The 23,088-nt window shown below is 38.2% G+C and overlaps 1 pseudogene; it reads right to left on the reverse strand.

Annotated features, from left to right (window-relative positions):
- Positions 1-20,829: 20,829 nt before the first annotated feature.
- Positions 20,830-21,441, reverse strand: LOC149205691 (bifunctional pinoresinol-lariciresinol reductase 2 pseudogene; annotated as a pseudogene).
- Between the last annotated feature and the right edge of the window lie 1,647 nt (positions 21,442-23,088).

Consider the following 23,088-nt stretch of genomic DNA (forward strand, 5'->3'; position numbering starts at 1 on the left):
GAATACTATGAGAAATTAGTTGTCTAAACATGGTTTGAGAAATTGATAGTGGGTGTAGGTGACGTGTGATCAGAAATGGGTGGATAATTGAATAAGGTGACCAAAAGAAAATGTGAAATGAAATCTTAGGGAAATTAAAGTTGTGATAATGAAAAATGTTGACAACATATTGGCACAAGCACTACCTAAGCATGTTGTCGTATGATGTTTTAACATGGAAGTGTAGCATGCCATCATTCAATGGAACCCAGATGAGTACCTTAAATAAATTCAAATGATTTTATAGATACAAATGAAGCCTTGTCAATAGTTGATTAGAATGAACATATGTTCATAAAGTTATTATGTTAAGATAACCACACTAACATACTATGTTGAGGCAGCTGACTGGCATAGGGATGCAAGAAGGGGAGACCCCATAGTTGGTCACACTTTAACAAGGATGAGCACATGTGACCTCCCGGCACCTCAATTAACAAGTGCAAAATAGAGACGGATGCAACCCCAAGAAGAGAGTGAGAAAAATCATAGGTGAGGCATGCCAGAAAGAAAAGATGGTACATTTAATAATGTAATTTCCTAGTTATCTTTTGTTGATTTTAAGCATGCATCATTATAATGAGTTATTTTAATATTATATTATGCTTCTAGCCTTAACAGTCTATTGAGAAAAGATCTGAAGGAAAAGGATACAATAAAGAAAAAAAAAACCAACTGAATTATAGAACCCTGATTTTTGCAAGAAACTACTAGCAAATAATTAACATGGACATGATTGAGTCCACTTAAACAAAGGACAAGATAAGTTGTTAAATGGTAAGTTAAAGAAATTATCCTAGAACTTGGTAATGTTTTGTTGTGCCATGTTTGATATCATGAAAGAACTATGGTGATTATAGAATAGATCATTGGTTGCAAGAGCAAGGTAAGGAAACCTTCCTTGTGATGATAATAAGTATGAAACTGTATGAGGGTATAATAAGATAACCAATTAATACCTTGTTGGAATACGATTATTTTCTATTAATATTCCACTAGAACTTACATGTTAAATGTATTAAATTACTTTTATTGAATGAAGTGGATCACAGGTCGTGTCTCGATATATAAGGAAAGAACTATGTGATAGTAACATGGCGAGTGTGAGGCAGTGAATACCAGCACAAGAGATGTTGGGTTGTATTATATTCTTTCCGTGACTAGCCACCCTAATTAACCACGGAGTTAGAGGGGGGTTGGAGCCCCCCCTTTGTTGCACCAATTGCGTAGTGGGGGGATCACAGGGGGTTTGAGGGGGGTGCGTAGGCCCTTGGGATTTTTTTTTTTTCGAACCCTATATTAGCTGGGGAAAACCTACCTATGGTTTTTTGCATGGTTTTCGCAGATGGTTTTGGGCGCGAAGGTTTTCAGTCCATGGTGTTGGATGCTTCGACATGTATAAATGTGTATTGTAACATTGAAAGGAATATAATGAAAAATCAAGCTGGTAGTCCCGATTTTGGGATCTAGGGGAAAATCTCTATGTATATGTGTTTTATGTGTTATGCTCTTGCATTATTTATTTTCTGTGTTTTAGAATTCGTATGCAGGTAATTTCTATATGGGGTTAAAACCTACAAAAGAGAGAAACCCCATGCCTGTACACGAAAACCAAATTCGATATAACCTACATCAACAACTTGTAATACAGGATGACAAGGGGACCAAACTTGACAAGAAACTGCAAATTGGACCCTTGATTGGCGCTAAAGAAAATAGAAAAGTAGCCAAACTAGGCATAACTAAGTTTAATTAGAAATTGTAGACACCAATATGGCCATTTTGAATGTGGCAGGAAAAAGGATTTTATTTTAAACTCTACTTATGAATGACTAATATGCATGCAACATTTGAATTAAGACAAAAGTACAATAGTTCTATTTAGTACAAAAATGCACTAGTTGTAATGTCTCATAAAAGACAAGAATTGTAAATGGTTTCTAAACATATTATTATTGTAAAGGCCACAGTGCTGACGTAATTGACACCCCATGGTCTAGAACTTACAATGAAACCACAAGGTGGGGTCTTTGTTAATTGACATAGGCATTGGGTAACAAAAGAAGTTACAATGTTATGTTCACAATGATGTTGTTAACTCTTATTGAGCACAGGTTACTGACCCTTTTTGGGTTGTGATGCATATTAATGACCCTTTTTGGGTATGTAAATAACAACTAATGGTGTTTGTAATAAAGATTGAAACAATATATATATATATATATATATATATATATATATATATATATATATATATATATATATATATATATATATAGATATATATATATATATATATATAATTTCTTAAATAATGATTGATGGAAACTAATGACTATAATGATTATGGATGTAGGTCGAACCAGACAGAGTAATCCTAATCAAACCTCTGGGCATTCTCCAATAGAGTGAGATTATGCTATAGAAGAAAAAAGTTACCCAGTTTAAGTGCAATGGAAGAACTTTAGTCGGGAGGGGCTACCTAGGAAGATGAAGATAATATGCATGAGGCATATTCCAGCCTATTTTGAGGGCGAAGAAAACACCAAGGACAATGTTTTTCTCGAGGAGGGGCGGGGGGCGAGGGATGTAACACCACTCGGTAAAAAGTTGTAAATATTTTGTTTTACCACAAATGATTTGGTAAAACTGTGGGCCATGTGAAAGGCCAAACATGGATGATAAATATTGTTTTATTTTTATAAATAATATTAACTATGGTCAACCAAAAAACTATGGGAAAGAGTGTTAAATGAGGGTTTCAATTACTAGGCAGTTAGAAGACAATTATCCTCTCCCTAGAGATAAATAATCTCAGTTGGGACAAGGAAGCCAAGAAGGTGGGAGGGAAGAAAACCTTAGGAAACCTTGAAGACATGGTGCCTAGTTGGAGGAGGTCCAAGAGAGGAAATAAACTTGTAAGCTTTGAACCTCATATAGGATGATGCCAATTACAATATTCTTGAGTTGGTTGGTGGCTAGTGGAAACCTTAAGAAAGACTTGTAAGTGTGTGATTTCTTTGGTTGGACTGATAAAGTTTTGATGCCTTGAACAAACCTTGTTAGGTCACTATCAAGCAACTATTATGGAAGTGATAATTGGCTTGGCCGGAGAATTGGGTGTGATTTCCATTCTCAATGGTTGGGTGGAGCACTCTTGTCCCTGTTGTTTTGTGGTCGAATCATAAAGTTGAAAAAAAGGATAAGTATTCTAATCTATCATTGGTTAAGTGTTTTCCTTATGGAAAGGATTCCTATGTAATTAAATTGAGTTATTGTTGGTTATATGTTTTCTATTAAAAGAAAAAGGGGTTTTGTATGTGTAATGATGGGTATGTATATTGACTCTATGAAAACAGAAGGTTGACAAATAATATGCATACGGATATTAAATTATGAATCTAGGTTAGCAAAAAGGCCTAGATAATTTCCCAACAACCTAGTCTAGTAGTCCTAGGTCTAGGAAAAAAAAACCAACATGAAGGATTAGGGCAGTCTCAGGGTTAGGCCTTGTCGAGAAAATGTCTAGAGTGACAGACCAAACAAAAGACCAATAGTTACTTAGTATTGTTTACTTAGATCTAACAAAAGTAACATTATAGAATTAGTAAAATTCAATAATAAAATTATTGGCAAGCTTGAATAATCCTAAGCAGCTATATGTTTTACAGTTGAATAAAGAAAGACATATTAGGCCGTATAATTTGCCTAGTGAAAAACTGTATAAATAGTGAAATAAAACTGTAAACCAAGAACTCACCACATGATTGAAAATTCGAAAGAGATTACATAATCTTGACAAGGGGCCACACAGGGAAATAATTGATAAAAAATAGTTACTGTACGTGTAAAAAAATCAAAACATTTTTACTATGTATGGTCGCTTGATATGCCACCATCATGAAAGAATAAAACAAACATTTGACTAATGCAAACACGATATTTACAAACATTACGACACTGGAACAGTGAAAATTAGCATATGTCAGGCAAAATGTTGCAAAATAAAATAATAACAATAATAATTCAAATAAAAAGGTGTATATTTATCTTTGGAACTCTGCAACATATAGCCACTCCTGTAACCTCGTTTAACAATGAGGAATAAGAATTGTCTTTTAAGAGAAAACTTATAATAACGAGTAAAGACGGGTGGCGATGAAGTCAATATTTATTATAAACAAATATTCTACATGGGGTCACAATGATAATACCTAGAGACACATGGTAAGATGGATGAGCTCCATACTTGTCAGATATTTCTTTGGATTATAGATGAAAGAAGGAAGGAATTGGCTGCAATACCTAGAGGGACCCTGTGAGTGCAAGAGGGATATAGGAATCATAACTCAAAGCTTTTACATAAATACATAGAGGAAAACGTTCACCGTCACTGTAGACTAGCAAGAAGTTTTGAAACTCTTGAAGTAAGGTAGAGGTTTACTGACTGGCTGAAACCCTTTGTCGAGTTAAAAGTCAGCAGTGGTTTCATAGTAAGAACTGTGATTAGCTTATGGCAAGTAGGAAGGAGCCAGGTTGCAGAGCCGCTGCATAAATTCCACCAGGACCAAATGAGCCAGACCAAGTGAGGGGAGGGAGGTGGTTACCTTCGTAATTGTTGCCTCCTGAACCCACCATTGGATCCAATGCATAGCTTTGGACCATAGATCTTAGGGTTCAAACAAGATCCCAGGCAGAGTTATGTCCTATCGTATTCGCAATGTGTACAACTGGATTGACTGGAATGTTTGGGGTTGGACTCAAAGGTTGGAAATAATGTATATGGTGGATTATATTTGTATATATAACTATCAAAACCTAACATTAGCCGCAAGTTAAATTATCATAGAGATCCATTATATCAGATGATCATTATTAAACCAACATAAATGCATCTTAAGCATGAATCTAACATGAGCTAAGAGGGATCAAAATTCTTTGTTGGCATTATGATTCAAGTGTTGTCCTTGATGGCAACTCACTCAGAGGTTGGTACAGATACTCAGAAGTTGGTTCAGGTGATGGCAACTTACTCAGAAGACAGATCCTAGTACAGCTTGCCAAGGAAGTTCATACACGCAGGTTTGTTAAGCCCAAGTCGCGTGTACACGCAGGTTGGCTTCAGAAAAAGCGCGTGTATGTGGAAAAGCACCTTTGGTCCATGGCGGTTAGTCCTTGGAAGTTGTGCCTATGGTTTCGGACCATTGTATCTCGACGGGCGTGTCGATCCCTAGTTTTGAAGTTGATGGTATTGTGTTTCTATGGTTTTGGCTCTTGGTATTGAACAAGGCCTAAGGCTATATAAGGAGAAGATCACTAGGCAAAGAGTAAGAGTGTGTGGGTGTCTGACGCAGTGAGAGGATCTGGTATTGCTGGTTATCTGTTCGGGACGCTTGGCAAGGGTCGGATCTGACAGCAAAGGCAGAAGTAATCATTTCTAGATCTGCACGCGGGTTGCCTTTGGAGAAAGCGCGTATACACGCGGTTTTGGTACAGTGAAGTAGCGTATGCATGATAAGGGTTGATATTTCAGGTTGTTGCTGATTCTGGTGGTTGTTGCAGAGTTCTAGATTCTGGTTTGGGTTCTGTGTTCTTGATGACAGGGTTTCAGTGATTCGGTATTGGGTTGTTTAATGAATTATGATGCAAGTATAAGTTGATGATTGTATTGCGGTAATGTTTGCTTTGTACTCTTGGATCCAGTCTGAAAATTGATGAAACGTGGTCCCTGAAGGTTGTAGGGTCAGCACCTACGTACTAGTAAATGGATCAGCTAGTACAAGAGCTGAGGGGGTTGTAGCTCCCTTCCAAAAGTAGTTGGAAAACGAGAGAGAGGGTTGTAGCCCTCTGCAGGTTGTAGCCTGCATACTGGTAAAGGACTACACCAGTATATTGTAAAAGAAGTTTCTCATTAAAGAAGAAAGAGACGAATTGCAGCAGGTGGTTTTCACCCACATTGGGTTTCCACCTTATATCATGGTGTTCATGTGTGTGGCTCTTGTGTGATGTTCTGTTCTGTTATACTGCACCTGTTTACTGCTAAATTGCTTAATAATGTTCTGATGCATTTACTGAAGATAAGATTAACTGAATCATAAGATATCTGCATATACGCTAGTTGCTTTAGACACAGTCGCGTGTACACGCGGGTTCACTTAACTGAAGTCGCGTATATGTTTCTGAGTATGAAATTGAAAAGGTTTTATTGATCTGATAATACTGATTCACCCCCCCTCTCAGTATTATTTCCAACAATTGGTATCGGAGCGGGTCCTTCAAAGGAAGCTTGATCGCTTGAAGGAAAAGATCCATCAAAATGGCTAATCCAGAAAGAGAGGCACACATCAGGCCACCAGTCTTTGACGGGAACAATTTTACTCACTGGAAGATAAGAACCACTGCATATCTACAGTCTCTTGGAGCAGAAGTTTGGGGACTCATAGAAGGAGGATACAAATTCCCATCAGCAACTCCTACAGATCCAGCAGAGAAAAAGCAATATGAGCTCAATGCCAAAGTAGTTAATGTCCTATTGAGTACTTTGACTCAATCAGAATTTATGAAGATCATGCATCTCAAATCAGCTAAGGAAATATGGGACAAAATCGTTACAAGCTACGAAGGAGATGATCAGGTAAAAATAGCGAAGCTTCAAACTCTCACAATCCGGTATGAAACTCTTAAGATGCGAAGTAATGAAAGCGTAGCTAATTATTTCCTGCGTATGGATGAGATTGTGAATTGTATGAGGGATCTGGGTGAAGAATTTGAGGAAGTTGTCTTAGTTCAAAAGGTTTTGAGATCTCTGTCTACTAAATTTGATTCTAAAGTATCTGCCATAGAAGAAAAGGAGAATGTGCGAAAAATTACCATGTCACAGCTTCACGGGATCTTAACTGCTTTTGAAATGCGACTAGAGGTACCACCAGAGGCCGCATTCGAAGTGTCAGAGGAAGAAGATGAGGTAAATTTTGTCAAGAATCTTGAACGGGGAACTGGACGGTTCAAAGATAAGCTGCCTTTCAAATGTTTTCTATGTGGTAGAGTTGGTCACTATGCTGCTAGATGTCCTCATAACAAAGAAAGGATATATGAAGAAGATGGTAGAAGCTATTATTCCCATATTAAAAGTTCATTTAATGATAGTGAAGATATTAGAAGTCTCATGGCGCACAAGAAGAAGAATGCTTCATCCAATGATAGCGAGGATATTAAAAGTCTCATGGCACATGAAGAGAAGAATGCAGAAACTGAAGAAGCTGCCAAATTAAAAGAACTATTGGAAACAGAAACCAGGGTAAGGGAGAAATTGCAGGATATAGCAAAAGATCAGAGCACAACTATTCAGAGACTTGAATCAAAGATCCTCTCTCTAAAGGAAGATCTTGAAGATCAAGAACATGAAGTGATCAAACTAAAGCGACAAGTAGAAGAAGGGAGAAAAGTTGAAGAAGACCTAAGGAAGCAGTATCTGAAAAAGGAAGAACAACATCAAGTTGAGGTAAATATCTTGAAAGGTAAACTAGAAGAAAAGGATAAGCTTTTACGATTTCAAGATAGTTCTAAAGTCTTGGATGATATTCTTAATAGTCAAAGATCTCCTGCTATCAAGACTGGTCTTGGTTTTCATGAATATGTTGAAGGTGAATCTAGTTCACAAGGTGAGACAAGAAACTCTAATGAGAAATCTGAAATGCTCAAAGAACAACCAAGAAAAGAAATTCCTCAAGGAAGATCCTTTACTCCTAACTATGGACGTGATAGACGATTATTTCCTCCACTGAAAAAAGTTGAATGTTATGTATGTCATAATCTTGGACATGTTGCAGCCAGATGCAGAAGTAGAATGGTTCAAGAAAGATCATCTCATCCCAGGTATTTCAGAGGGTATTGCTTTGCCTGTAATGCATATGGACACAAAGCAATTGATTGTGATAGAAGGAACATGAAAAATATAAGGTGTTATACATGCAACAACTATGGGCATAAAGCAAGGGAATGCAGAAGCAGATTTCAAAATTCAAGACAAGGGGACCATACATCATCACAGTTGCAGGAATTGAAGAAGACAGAGACAGAAAGGTGTGGGACAACTCAGTCAGCTGACATAACAGACACAGGGGAATCTGAAAGTGATGAGATTCAGTATTCCATCCTGCATACGCTGAGATAATGAAGACAAGTCGCGTATATACGCGAGTTACATGCTGCAAAGTCGCGTATATGGAGAAAGGGCAGCAGAACAGATGGTTATATGGAGAAAGGGTAGCAGAACAGACTCAGGAAATGGTTCAGACATGGTTGGCTCACACTCAGGGGGAGAATATTCTTCAAATAATGCATTGTTGGCATTATGGTTAGAAGTTGTTGATAAAGTCTATGAAGATAAATGATACATCTTACTGTTTAGGAATGGTATTGCAGGCTGATGCTTATATCATGATGCTGTTGGTGGCTCTCATAAGTCTTGGTCTAGATATTTCGTCTCTATGTCATGTATCTCTTGTGATATCTCTTTTATGGTGTTAAGGTCATGTAACGGCCTATGTTGGTTTCCCCACTATGCCTGGGATGAATGATGAATGTATGTTGAGTCTTTTGGTGATAGGAAGGTCTTCTATAATTCTTCTTGAAGAACATCTTTTGCAGATCTTGCCTACAGTCAAGGGGAGCATGAACAGCACAATTCAGCAAGAGCAGGATGGATAGATTGGTACACTTTGGCATACACAAAGGGGGAGCATAGTTGGAGATTTCAGCAAGTACTCAGGGGGAGTATGGACAGCAGAAGGTATACCAAAGAAGAGAATATCTTGGTCCGCCCTTTGCCCTTGATGTCAAAGGGGAGAGTGACTTGGTGTAGTGGTTGCCATCAAGTCCAAAGGGGGAGATTGTTGGCATTATGATTCAAGTGTTGTCCTTGATGGCAACTCACTCAGAGGTTGGTACAGATACTCAGAAGTTGGTTCAGGTGATGGCAACTTACTCAGAAGACAGATCCTAGTACAGCTTGCCAAGGAAGTTCATACACGCAGGTTTGTTAAGCCCAAGTCGCGTGTACACGCAGGTTGGCTTCAGAAAAAGCGCGTGTATGTGGAAAAGCACCTTTGGTCCATGGCGGTTAGTCCTTGGAAGTTGTGCCTATGGTTTCGGACCATTGTATCTCGACGGGCGTGTCGATCCCTAGTTTTGAAGTTGATGGTATTGTGTTTCTATGGTTTTGGCTCTTGGTATTGAACAAGGCCTAAGGCTATATAAGGAGAAGATCACTAGGCAAAGAGTAAGAGTGTGTGGGTGTCTGACGCAGTGAGAGGATCTGGTATTGCTGGTTATCTGTTCGGGACGCTTGGCAAGGGTCGGATCTGACAGCAAAGGCAGAAGTAATCATTTCTAGATCTGCACGCGGGTTGCCTTTGGAGAAAGCGCGTATACACGCGGTTTTGGTACAGTGAAGTAGCGTATGCATGATAAGGGTTGATATTTCAGGTTGTTGCTGATTCTGGTGGTTGTTGCAGAGTTCTAGATTCTGGTTTGGGTTCTGTGTTCTTGATGACAGGGTTTCAGTGATTCGGTATTGGGTTGTTTAATGAATTATGATGCAAGTATAAGTTGATGATTGTATTGCGGTAATGTTTGCTTTGTACTCTTGGATCCAGTCTGAAAATTGATGAAACGTGGTCCCTGAAGGTTGTAGGGTCAGCACCTACGTACTAGTAAATGGATCAGCTAGTACAAGAGCTGAGGGGGTTGTAGCTCCCTTCCAAAAGTAGTTGGAAAACGAGAGAGAGGGTTGTAGCCCTCTGCAGGTTGTAGCCTGCATACTGGTAAAGGACTGCACCAGTATATTGTAAAAGAAGTTTCTCATTAAAGAAGAAAGAGACGAATTGCAGCAGGTGGTTTTCACCCACATTGGGTTTCCACCTTATATCATGGTGTTCATGTGTGTGGCTCTTGTGTGATGTTCTGTTCTGTTATACTGCACCTGTTTACTGCTAAATTGCTTAATAATGTTCTGATGCATTTACTGAAGATAAGATTAACTGAATCATAAGATATCTGCATATACGCTAGTTGCTTTAGACACAGTCGCGTGTACACGCGGGTTCACTTAACTGAAGTCGCGTATATGTTTCTGAGTATGAAATTGAAAAGGTTTTATTGATCTGATAATACTGATTCACCCCCCCTCTCAGTATTATTTCCAACATTCTTCAGATGTAAATTTATTTTAGAGTGAGAAAATAATGTGTAATTTTTCATTGTTTAAATTGTATTCTTGAATGATATATATTTTTAAGTATTCGTCAATATTAATTCATATTAAAATATTTTATTCATAACCTATATTGGATATTTTATTTTATTTTTGTAAGCTTGGTAGGACTACATCTTCATCATGTCTAATATATCACCCTGATAGGGGCGGAGAATTGAACCAGTGACTTCACATCAAGGAGTGCCTTAACAGACGGTCTATCCAAGACCCTGTGGACTACATTGAATATTTTATTATATAAAACATTAAAATATTTTTTTTTAACATTTTTTTTTTATATATATAGATATAGATGAAATTGATATTCATATAAGTTGGTTAACATAGATTTTCAAATAATTTATTTAAATAACGTGTTAAAATATTTTTTAAAAATATAACGTTTAAACATCTTACTCACATATTTTTTTTATACTTCTAATTACTTTACATGAAATTATATTAGGTCATATGGATGACTAATTAAACATGCATGGCATATTCTTTTTTATTATAGCTGACATTACTTTTCTACTTAAAGAATATTTTATTTTTATTTTAAGAGTACAAAGTTGAGCACACACATACTTACGCATAGCCTTCACACTGGGTTGTAGAATGAGCCTCTCGGCTCAACAAGTTGAGCACAGACATACTTACACAGAGCCTTCACTCTAGGTTGTAGAATGAGAAACAAGAACATACGAGTTTATAATACATACTAGCTAAGGGGAAAAAGGAAAACACAAATATAAATTTAGATAAACCTATTAAATGAAATGATATTTTAACATCCACGAGACTAAAAATAGGGAGTTGTCTTTAGTGTGACTTTTTGGACTTTTCGTCGCTGGAATCCAACGGAAAAAATTGATGTGAAATCTTGATTTTTGTTATTTAAACTGGTTTTTTTACTGTATATATGGATTCAACACCCTCAAAAACCCCTAAGACACTTAGATTGTGCAAGGGTTACCCATCAAACTTGTGATTTCAATAAATTCCTGCTGGATTTTAGAGAAATTAGACTGGAAGAACCCACCAGAAAAGCTTCCAAAAAGTTGCACTAAAGACAACTCCTAAAACTAGTCTATGGGACCATTAGTTCCCTGTTTTTCGCCTTTTGCAATTCAATCCTTTTCTTATTCAAATTGACGATGATCTGACCCAACCTTCCCACAATCCCCTCTCTGAAAAGACAATGCCAAGAAAACAATGCTAGCATATTCCCATAGCTTTCACTGATGTCTTTGAATGCATCACATTCCAAAATGTAATGTTTTTCCTATTCCACTATCCTAGATGTGCAAAATGTACACACTCATTCTTCCCAAGCTTCTTTAGGCATTTTCCATCGTCCTGTTTCACACCAAAGTTGATGTGAGTTGGTTCTTACTTGAGCAATAAGAAATTTTTCCCTCCACAAATGCTAGCTCCAAGGAAAATTACTCTTGGGGTAATATTACAAAAAAAGTTCAATGAGGGCAGCGACCTCGAGATGTGGGAGCTTCTTGCCAAATGCCACGATGCTCGTCCACAGGAATTTGTAGGGTTTGAGGCGGGATCGAACATACGGCTATGCAAAGAAGCTTCCAATATGATATAGTTGGCGCTTTCAAATTTTGGCCCAAGAAATGCCAAAACACCGTAGAGAATTGGAGGGTTTTCATCAAGGGATCATTTCAAATTTTGGCCAAAGAAACGTTGAAATGTTGAAATGTGATGAGGATCAAACTAGCTCCAAGTTAAGTGGAGCTTACATTTTTGGTTTTTATTTTTATTGGAATTAGAGGATATGATTATTTTGGTGGGATTATGATACAACATGAGTGGGCCTAGTGGTTAAGAGCACGTGTTTCCTCCTAAGAGGTCAAAAGTTAAAAATTGGAGGGGGGGTAGAGTATGTATGACTTCGTAGACTTAGCGTTCAAATCATTGCGTGGAGGTGGGTCCCTTGTCCCACAAACAAGGGGGTCTCATACACCAATTTGGTGTCTGGATTGGTTGTGACCTTAAAATTGGATAATAATAATTATTATTATTATTTAAATTGTATTGGTGGGATTACAATATTTTATTTTATTTTTTTCTGAATAAAGACTAATTCTATTAAGATTAGAAAAGTATAGTACAATCAAGCTTGCATGCAAGCGAAGCAGAAAAGCAAAGGAGCCGAAGGTGAAAGGCTATCCACCTCGCTCCATAGAGACAAACAAGGAAAGGGCCATAGAAAACACGGGAGTATAAAAAGCTAGAACTAAGCAGATAGATCTACCCTAAGAGGGCAGTTACTGCCACACGACATTTTTTGCCTTTTGTCTTGCTTACTTTGACCCATCCAGAGGAGTTTGGCTGAGCCATGACAAGTAGTAGACTATTCTGCCCCGGCGGCGGAATATCCTTATCAGAGTCTGAGGACGAAGATAAATGAGAACGTTTCTGAGAGATCTGAGGGGCGGAGGGGTTTGCCGGATCGACCAAGGGGGCATCCAGCGGAATCTCAACATTCTGCCCATCTGCTACAATTTCCTCCTCATCCAAACTAGAGGAATCTGTATCGTCCATAGGAGGGGGAGGCACACATGGATTCCAGCTTTTGGATTTGGGTTTGCGATTCAGATTCTTCTTTTTGTCGAGGAACTGGGTACAGGAACTCTAGAGGTGCCCCGTTTGATGACAATGGCGGCAACGAAAGGCTGTATTCTCGTAATCCAAGGTTTGAGTCCAGTGGAAATCTCCATACTTGAGATTAATCTGATCCGGCAGTCCTTTGCTAATATCTATTTCTGCACAAATTCTGCCGTAGGTGTAGAGTCCATTTTCCTTTCGTGATGAATCTACCTTCAGGTAGCGTCCTAAGGTATTTGCAATGGCTAAGAAGACAGAGATATGCCATAGATGTGCCAGAAGATTCAGGAGCCTGACCCAAATGGGAATCTTGGTGATGACAGCTGTAGAAGGGTCAAAGTCTGGAAACCAGGGGGTGAGAAAAAGCCCAGCCGAGCCCCAGAACCAAGGGCCTCCCGTTAAGGCCTTCTGGTAATCTTCATTTAAGTCAAAAGCTACAATGAAGAATCCTTTTGAACATAAGTAGATCTCGCTTTTTTTAGTCCAATTGGTATGGATCCATTGGTATAGATCTAATGTGCAAGGCCAGAGCCCATTAAATTTGCATATGAGTGTGGATTCTGCAAAAAGCTGATAGCGATCGTCAATCCCAGGATGAGAGAGATTGATGGAAGGAATTTCCTCTTATTTGTCTACCAAAAATGGCTTTGGAGCCCCAGATGGTTGGGCTGCTTTTGCAAAGGGCTGCGGTTGGGTAGCGTCTTTACGGACTGCATCTTTATAAGAGAAAGAAGGGGCAGAGGAGGTCTGCCTGAAGGAACCACCTCTTAAACGAAAGGTAGCCACAATAGAAGCATCCTTATGAATGCTGTAAGAGGAGAGAGGAAGGGGATTCATGAGCTGCTTACCCTTATATAGCAGTCTGAGGTAAGAGGAGGGGATCCCCAGCCGGCATTCGAGTTTTTGCAAAAGATCCTGCACGAGATCTGTTGCGCGTACCCATTGCATTGTCGTTTTTCCCGAGAGATTGACTTGGATCTGAAATGCATGTGTGTCTTCAGGCAGATCTGGCTGGTTCAAGAGAGGAAGCTGCTTCCAACCAACAGCAGACAGATCCAAGTCCAGATTCGCCAGTCTTTGAGCATTGACCAGAGCTGGACGAGAGGCACAGATGCAGTCGATGTGTAATGCCTTCCGAGGGATTTGAATTTTGTTTCGTAGTTCCAGGATACTACTGTCCCTCCATATCCTCATGCAGTAACTTCTGCTGTCCGGTGCTTTTAAGAGGAGCTGTATGAGATCCGCCTCTCCAGGATTTGTGCCCGTCTGAGGTTGCCGCCTGACGGTTGCATGCCCACAGATCTGGGTTTTTTTAAGGCTTCTTGTTCTTCTGGGCTTCTGATCTGGTGGTTCAATCGCAGATCTGAGCAAATGACTGCCATCCGTGGTCATCCTGGTAAGATCTGCCTTGGGGGCGCCCATCCCAAGTCCCTCTAGGGTTCCATCTTTGAGGGTAACCTCTCCCCACTCGACATATTCCCACTCCTCGGCTGGCTGAGGGACTTGAACAAGCTGTAGAACAAGAGGCCGGCGAGTGCAGATATTCGATCCTCGGGGGAGAAAATCCCGGCCAACCAGAGCTTCTGGGACGCTGGACTTCCCGCTACTTTGACTTCCGACCACAGCGACCTGCGGGAGATCGATCGTGGAACCGCTGCCCAATTGCGCGAATATGTCCTGCAGCTTGTTTATCACAAGGATTAACGACTGACCGAAACCAGGGCTTGCGTTGCTGTCCTCGGCCATAATGCGTCGCAAGTTCGAATCTCACCAAACTTCCCTCTCTATGCACCTCAAATTTTCTAGATTAAGAACACCCAAATTTCTTAATGTTATTAACTTGAAAAACGCATTAAAATATCTTAAAATGTTTAACAAAATCGTCTTTATTATCTTGAAAAATCATCAAGTTGTAATAAATTACGTAAAGAATAATAGTTATTTTTTTATAAAGATTCTTCACCATCCACTTCAATTTCCCACACGTATGGAGAATATCCTTGACAAACTCTTCGTTCGATTACAATATTTTATTATTTAAACTATATTTTTAAATATAACAGTAGAGTTAGATTATATTTTTAAATATACAAGTAGATTTAGTAGTGTGGGAAATTTAGGAAATCTAGTATTCCAATTTTAAGTAGAAAAAATTAACCATTTAAAATTTATTTTTAATTTTTAATTAGATTTCAAATCAAATAAAAATCTATAATTAATTTTTTATTTATTAAATTACGTCATTTTATAAAATTAAATAAGTATGATTTAATAATTATATAGTATGATGAAAATATAGAACAAAAATTGTAAGATATCTTTTTTTTTCACCAAAGGCTTTTTAGCCTAATATGGAAGATATATTGTAATGTCTTATCCTATTATGTAAACAAAAATAATAAAAATAAAAATAAAAAAAAATCATACATTAAAATGAAAATAATGTATTGACCTATGGTATTGTATTCATGTGGAATATAGCCTATTTAAATGGGGAAAAATTATTGGAGATAGGTCTTAACTCAGAATCTACAAAACACCTAGAGATCAAATCTAGGTTTTCGCCTCAAGAGATTTAATCCCACATGGCGCTTGGCAGATTCAGAGTTAAGATGAATATAAGCTAGTTTTTTTAAATTGATAGTATTAGGTATGTTTTAGTTATAAATATTTAATATGAAGCATTAAGTAAATATATATATATTTTTTGTGAGATATGAAAATTTGATTTGTTATCATTTTATTGATATAGAGCTTTGAAATCTTATTATGAAGTGGTTGAGTGACAATGGCTAATTTGGAATGACAAAAAAATGTGGAAAACAAGACAATGAAAATTTGAGAATTGAAATAGAAGAAAACATGGTTTGAGTGATGAAAACTAAATTGGAAATAAGAAAAAAATAAATGGTGTCTCCAAAACAAAATTGAAAAAGGTAGCCCCAATAAGACATTCAATCAACCAACAAATTTCTAAGGTAATTTGGTAAACTTGACTCTTTCATAGAGCTAACTTACCATTGGCATTTATAGGGCTAGGTTTGATAACCCATGGTATTCTAATGTAATGTAACATAATTAAAGGCATGAAGACTCCATTGTAATTTTCCTTTAGGAAAGAACAATAGATCCACAGAGTTTTCGAGGGTAAAATATGGTTTCTATGTGTTGTTAATTATGTATGTGATATTGTTGGTTTATTTCTATCTCATTTTTACTAACAAACCTATATTAGAGGTGGCACATGATGCAAATGCACTGGATATCATGGAAATAAGAAAAATGCTAAGGATGATTATGCGATTATTAAGCAAAGTTGAAAATTAACCAGCAAGCTCGAGGTGTGATAAAGCGCTAAAGGGTTTATTTGGCTTAGTGGACGTCATTGAAAGATCCTAAGCTCGAGGGCATGAGGTCTCATCTAAGATTGTAACCATGAGGCCTGATATCTAAAGGCACAAGGAGTGACGAAAAGATCCGCACGTAACAGTTTCCTGATTAAATAAAGTAAAAATAAAAAATGAAGGTCATGTAAGTGTTGTCAGGCTTCCCACTGTGAGGGATTCACCCTATATTGATTTTATCTATCAAATATTTATAAGGGGAAATTCATATCAATTTGAAGAAGAATACTAACGTGCAACCCATAATGGACAAGCAACAATAATGGATTGATACTAAAGGATTCAATTTATAGAAAGGATGAGGCCACATTGGATCAAGATATTTGAGCATTTTTGTCCAACGTAGTTGCGAAAAATTTACTTAAATATCCATATTTGAATTAAAGGGCTTGTGTAGAGGTTGGCGGCCAATGATTGTCAAGAGAAGTTGATCCCATATTGGAGGTTTAGCAATTTGTTTGAGAGTTGGGGCCAATTTGTTGCGGAAACCATAAGTAGAGCCAAAGTGTGTGCATATCATAGTTGGAACCAAATGTAACAACAACATCAACAACTTTTGTGACCTACAATCGGTGCTAGAGAAGGTGGTCAATTTTTATTTATTTTTTTATTTTTTTTCTTTTTCCACTGTACCCCATGATCTACCATGTCATATGTTGTGAAGGAGTCACGCAAATATCTCCCCATTTCACTGAAGCAAAGGAGAAAGGGCTTGATATGCCCATATTCACATAAATGACGTTGAAGGTAGGAAGTTGGGGGCCATCAGTAGCACATCAGTTGTGGAGGCCAAGTGGCAGTGTAAATTCTCCAACAGTGGAAAAAATAGTGTGATAGATTGAGGAGAGCATGGGATAATGCACAAAGGATGCATGTGCCTGGTTTAGATTGGAGAAGGTAGTGACAAAGTCAACCCTAGGAATGAGCATAACAATCTCAGGAAATTGGCCATGTGGAAAAAATCAGTGTGTTCCATAGGAGAGGACCCTATAAATATCAATCCCCTATTGTGGAGCTTCGAGAAGTGAGAGCAATGAGGAGGCCATGTGGTTGAGAAAGGTCTTATTGAGAGTCTTGAAGTGAACCACTATGTAGATCTAATTAATTGGAGAGACATAAATCACATGGTTTTGTAAATATAGTAAAAGGGAAATTGAAAGTGAGATAAGCATTATGGATGATTACTCAGAGGAGACACAATATGAAGATGCTCAAAAGTATGGGTATATAGTGAGAAAAAATTCACATAAATTCATGGAAGAGAGAATGTAGATGGAGTCAATGGTGCTTAGGTTTGATGAAGGAGCCATCAAGATATGGAGAGTCATAGTAATGCTTCAACACCCTCTTTTTGGTCTAAGTTATAAATCTTATCCATAAGTAGGTTGTATTCCCCAAGTTTGTTGTAAGATCTGTTGTTTAAGCACACATGTATCATGGTAGCACATGATGTTTCAAGTGGTGTAATGTACCACTTGAATAGGTACAAATGTGGTAGGTGTATTCATATGTTGGCTTCAGGTTAGATTGATGTAAGTTTTTTTTATTCAGGCATACATGTTGCAGTGTGGTGATGCGTGGAGTTTTGGATGATCAAGTTGTGGAATGGGCCACTTAAATAGGTACCAAGGTGGTAGGTGTACTCATATGCTAGCTTGGGAGGGGCGGGGGGGGGCGAATGTGAAATCTTAGGACATGAGATGGTTGATGAACCACATAGGAGAAAAATTATCGTAGAAAACTAGCAGATGAAGCAAGTTACCCATGTATTTGGGTGGATGCTAATTGTTTTATATGGACTTCGACAAAGGTAATGCTACCAGCGTAACCTTCTGAAGTCAGTTTTAAGGGGGGATTGTTAGGGTAGTTAGGGTAAACTTGATTATGTCATAGATTCAATTTATTGTTAGTTGTTTTAGATCTGTAGGTTTTGATAACTCGTGGTTTTTTCCATGGTATTTTAATGGAATGCAACTTATTTAAAGACATGAAGACTCCATTGAATTTTTTGTTTGGGCCAAGAATAGTAGATGTATTAATCACAACTAGTTTTTTGCAAGAGTTTAGAGGGTAAAATATGGTGTCCATGAATTGTTAATTGTTTATGTTATTATTAATTTATTTTTCTCTCAAATTTTTAAGTACAAATCATAAATTAAATTAATTAATTTTAAAATAAGAGAATTAAAATATATATATTAATAAAAAAAAATTAAAATGTCATATAAAATATTTGGTGAAATGTTAAATTAATGTCTCCCGATGGGGGTCTTATGATGGAGGGATTAGGGTTTGAGGCAATGTTCCCACTACACTCGAACTTGTAATTGCACATTGATGAGGGAAGGATACAACTGGCATCTCACATGCACGAGCATGCAATCCTCTGGTTGGTAGAGGTGCTACGTAAAGGCGAAATCATTTGCGAAGTTAGGGTTTGGGGAGAGGTGAGATCCTCAATGCCATGGAGTAGTTTAAATGTAAAGGTTGTCCAAGGCGAGGTTGTTCTGGTGCAATGGGTACCGACTTTCTGGCTTGAAAGAAAAGGAATTATTCGAGTTTCCCCTATCTGAAAGCTAGTAGAGTGGGTTGTCTACTTAACACAATCTCAATGGAAGATGATGGCTATCAATTGGAAATACTTGTTGGTATCTTCAATTCATAAGCTCATTGTGCTCATTCTGGTCTCATCTTGGTTATACTTGAATTCCTAGTTTAGTCACTCCAAAAGTGTTGGTCGTCTGGGTCTAAAGTCTTAATATTTTGGTGTTCTTTGTGCCTTGGGGGCTGAGGAAATTGTTAGTGGTTGTGAGAGCAATTTGGCGTTAGGTTTTGGGTTAGTCTCTTCTCCTTGGTTTTGGTGGTTGGAAATTTTCATGAGGGGTGGTCTAGGTAGGTGTAATTGTGCGACTAGACAAGTGCACTGGGTTGGGCTTGGATAATTGTTTGTGGTTTCTTGGGCGCAAAAGACTCTTGGTCCCATCATGGCGTCTTTCGTGCTCAATGGTCAAGGGGCTAGAGTCTCTGAGGAATTGTTGTCCTCTGTCAATTGTTGTCCTCTGTCTTCTATCTAAGGTCAAGTCATATGTTTGGTGCCTCTGCAACGAGATAGTTTGTTGGTATCCTGGTTTTGTTGAGGGAGGGTTGAGTTGGTCTTCGTGCCGTTTTACAAGAAGAGGTAGCCCCTGTGGTGATTTTGACTCACCATCCTATGGCTCAATGATGTTTCCAAGGAAGAGGATGAGGAGTAGGAGGGGAAGAGGCAGTAGATCCTCGCTTGGGCGACGTGGGGCCAAGATCTTTTCCCATGACTACGGGCCAACTTATTTCATTTTGATTTCACCTAAAACTCATTAGGAGATCCGAGAGGTTGAGATAAAAGTTGGAGAGGAAAGGTAGTCTCTCTCGAAATCAAAGTTGTTGGAGGATATGTCAGTTTGGGTGCCAGACCTTAGGCACACCAAGGGCAAGCATAAGCAGTATCTAAATTTAATAGTGCTCCATTGGCAAATGAAGACATTGTTGGGTTTGGTTCTTAAAGATAAGCATGTCGAAAAATACAATATTTTCACCTCTTTGGAAGATGTGAAGAGAATGCTTAGGAACTTGAGGTTTTTGTGTGGATAAAATCGATGCTCCGCTGATGCATGTGGAGAGTCACATTGCATGTAATTCAGATGGTGGGGAAAAATTGGATCCCCCTAGCTCTAGCGCAAGCGTTCCATCCAATATCTCCTCCTTAGACAATGAACAATGAGCATGGGCAGTGGGTGGTGAATTCTGGGTCTTTCCTGAAGCTCTTGGTTTTGTCTTCGAAAGACCCTTTGGTGGTCTTCAAATCTACGGATGAAGATGACATAGTATGGTCATGACCATGTGTTTCTGAGGTTAGCTTATGGTTTGCATTTTTGTCTTTGAAGTTCTCTTTCGTATCTATGGCTACAAGCGTATGGTGTTATGCGAAGGCTATGAATTTTATGAATGACTTGCTAGTTGTTGGGCCAACGTCAGTGGTTTCTCCTCCCGCTGGTCTATGGTTTTGGTTTCTAACAGTATAGTGGCTCTCTAGTTGCGGCATATTGGTTGTTTTTATATGTGTTCCTGGGTGCATGTGAGTGTGGGCATGAGTTTCAGCGGTCCCTAATTTGTATGTGGAGTTTTCCAGGCTTATTATGGCAATATTATATTTGTTTTTTGTTTTGAATATTTCTATAGACCTTCATGGCAACAGAGGTCAAGGCTTGCATGCTGGTGCTTCCTCTCAGTGTCATTAGCGAAATTTCACCCCAAAATTTTCCCTTTTGTGTCCAAGTCTCAGTCTTATTCAGACAAAAAAAATTCATTTTTTTGTATCGTTGATAATTCTCGTTCAGACGAAAACAATTCGTAAGTCCGAAAATTCCTCTCTCGCAAATGAGAATGGTTACACCCACCCGAGCTTAAGCTTAAACTACTTGCATGGCTACTCCCCATCCAACCACTAAACCATATAAGAAAGAAATATCACTTACCTTTAGTATTCCCATGTCCATAGATGCAAACTCTATCTGCAAGAGGCGTTACACGACCAAGTTGTGCCAAACCCCCAACGAAATAGCCTGCAAAGCAGTTTGCGGAGACATATGTATACCGGATCCCCGCTGCTTCGATGGCGTGCCTCACCTCTCTTTTGTCAATAAAAGTGACATTTCCCGGCTCCATTGCATGTTCCATTCTGTCCGGCTCTATGCCAAATTCAGATGGTAGAAATCTCTGCACGCATTAATCATAAGTATATAATTATTAGTGCAAATAATCCACACATATATATTAAGAACTTAAATTACATGCTGCTTTTGCCTTGATGTTGGGAGCTTCCACCAGCTTCAGCAGCTGAAGAATTGCGTGACTGCGGATGCGGTTTCGAGCCATGGCGTAAATCACAACATCAACTTTCTTCAAAGCGGCCACAAGGCTCTCATGATTATCAAACGACCCCTGCCATGCCAAATATTCGTATATAAGGAAAAATGAAAACACCATAGAAGATAAGACCCGAAAGAATATTAGTCTAACCTGTAAAAGATGGGCTATAACTTCATTGTCGGTAAGAGGTGATGTGTAAGATGTGTCCATCTCCATTAAATTTCGAATGTCCAACAACCCACGACGAGGAATGCGATTCCATGCATTGACTTAACAATCACTCTGTGACAGTTGTCCTTTCATCATCAGCGTGATATGTTAGCACTTCATGAGTTGAACAACTATCGAGGGCATCATGCTGACCTCTATTATCTTCAAGCCTCTCAATTCTTGTAAAAGCTCCACGGCTAAAAGAAGTAGCAAAAGTAGCTTTCTAGCAAATTTATGGTATTATGAGGACGTAAGGCAGCAAAGAAAATGCCTAAAATATGGGGTAATAATAAGGAATATGTAAAATTAGCCAAACTAAGAAAAAGAAGTGTATATGCAAACCACAAGAAATGAGTTGATTGCACTTGGGAGGCACAATTCGAGAGGCTTTTGAAAAGAATTGCAGCAAAAAGTCAGGAATAAAGAAAGTATTATCATAGACCTTGAATGGTTAGAATATGCAAAGCAATTATATGAGAAAGAGCTAGATAAGGACAACCCTCCAATAATCAATTCAAGAACTAAACTCTTTTTTTTAAAAGACATTAAAAATGGAATAAAGAAGCTTGCAGTGGGCAAAGCTCGGGACATAGATGGTTTACATGCAGAATACTTAAAATGGGGTTTGTAGGCCCTTATGCCTCACATTAAAAGAATATTCAATGGGGTCATTCAGAATGGGTTTCCAACAAATTGGACGACTAGTGTTGTCACCCCCTACTCAAAAGTGGTGACATCAACAACCCTTCGAATTACCTCACCATAATGATCAATCCCATTTTTGGTAATTTTTTTGGGAGCATAATAGAAAAATGGATCAATGCTTGTGTTGAAAAGAAGGGAAAAAGGCAAAAGGGCAAGCAAGCTTCAAACCAAAGCATTCTACTATTGACCATTGCATTATGCTTAGACACTTGATCAAGAAGTTTTGGGATAAACATGGATGGGAGGTCTTTTGCTGCTTTGTTGACTTCGAGAAAGTTGTTGATACAATAATTAGAAGCAAATTGTGGAGTAGAATGGAAGAATTGAAAATTCCAAAATAATACAGGGTTGTTGTCCATAAGTTGTATGACCAAGTTTGGGCCAAAATTCAAACCAAGTAAGGATTTTTAGAATGTTTTGGAAGTGATATTGGAGTCAAGCATGGATGCCCATTATCCCCTACTTTATTTGGGATATACATTGACAAATTAGAGGAGTGGATAAACAAGTTTGGTGGTGGGGGGGTCCACTTGACCAATTATATATAAAGTTGTTTCTTTATTATGAATATCTTATTTTAATGGAAAAAAAACACAAGATTTAAAGGAACACGTAAAATCCCTAGAACTTTTTTGTCATGAGGTGGGGATGTAGGTGAACACTAGTAAAACTAAGGTCACGATTTTTACCTTGATGAGAAACAAGGTTCATAGGGAATTTTTTTTATAAGAAACCCCTCATAGGTGGTCAATGAATATAAGTACCTTGGCCTTGATTTCCACAACAAAATCAGTTGGGAAACATGTAGAGAAAAAAGGATACAAGGAGGATGGAGAGCTATATACTCATTGCAAAATAGATGTAGAATAGTTAAACTATGGGACTAGAAGACTAAGAAGACTCTTTTAGGGCTTCTAGTGGTTTCGATGGTACTATATGGAT

The sequence above is a fragment of the Pinus tabuliformis genome, chromosome 1_2, assembly GCF_031772625.1.
Source record: "Pinus tabuliformis cultivar Carrire ecotype Pingquan chromosome 1_2, CPIR1, whole genome shotgun sequence".
NCBI classification, from domain to species: Eukaryota; Viridiplantae; Streptophyta; class Pinopsida; order Pinales; family Pinaceae; genus Pinus; species Pinus tabuliformis.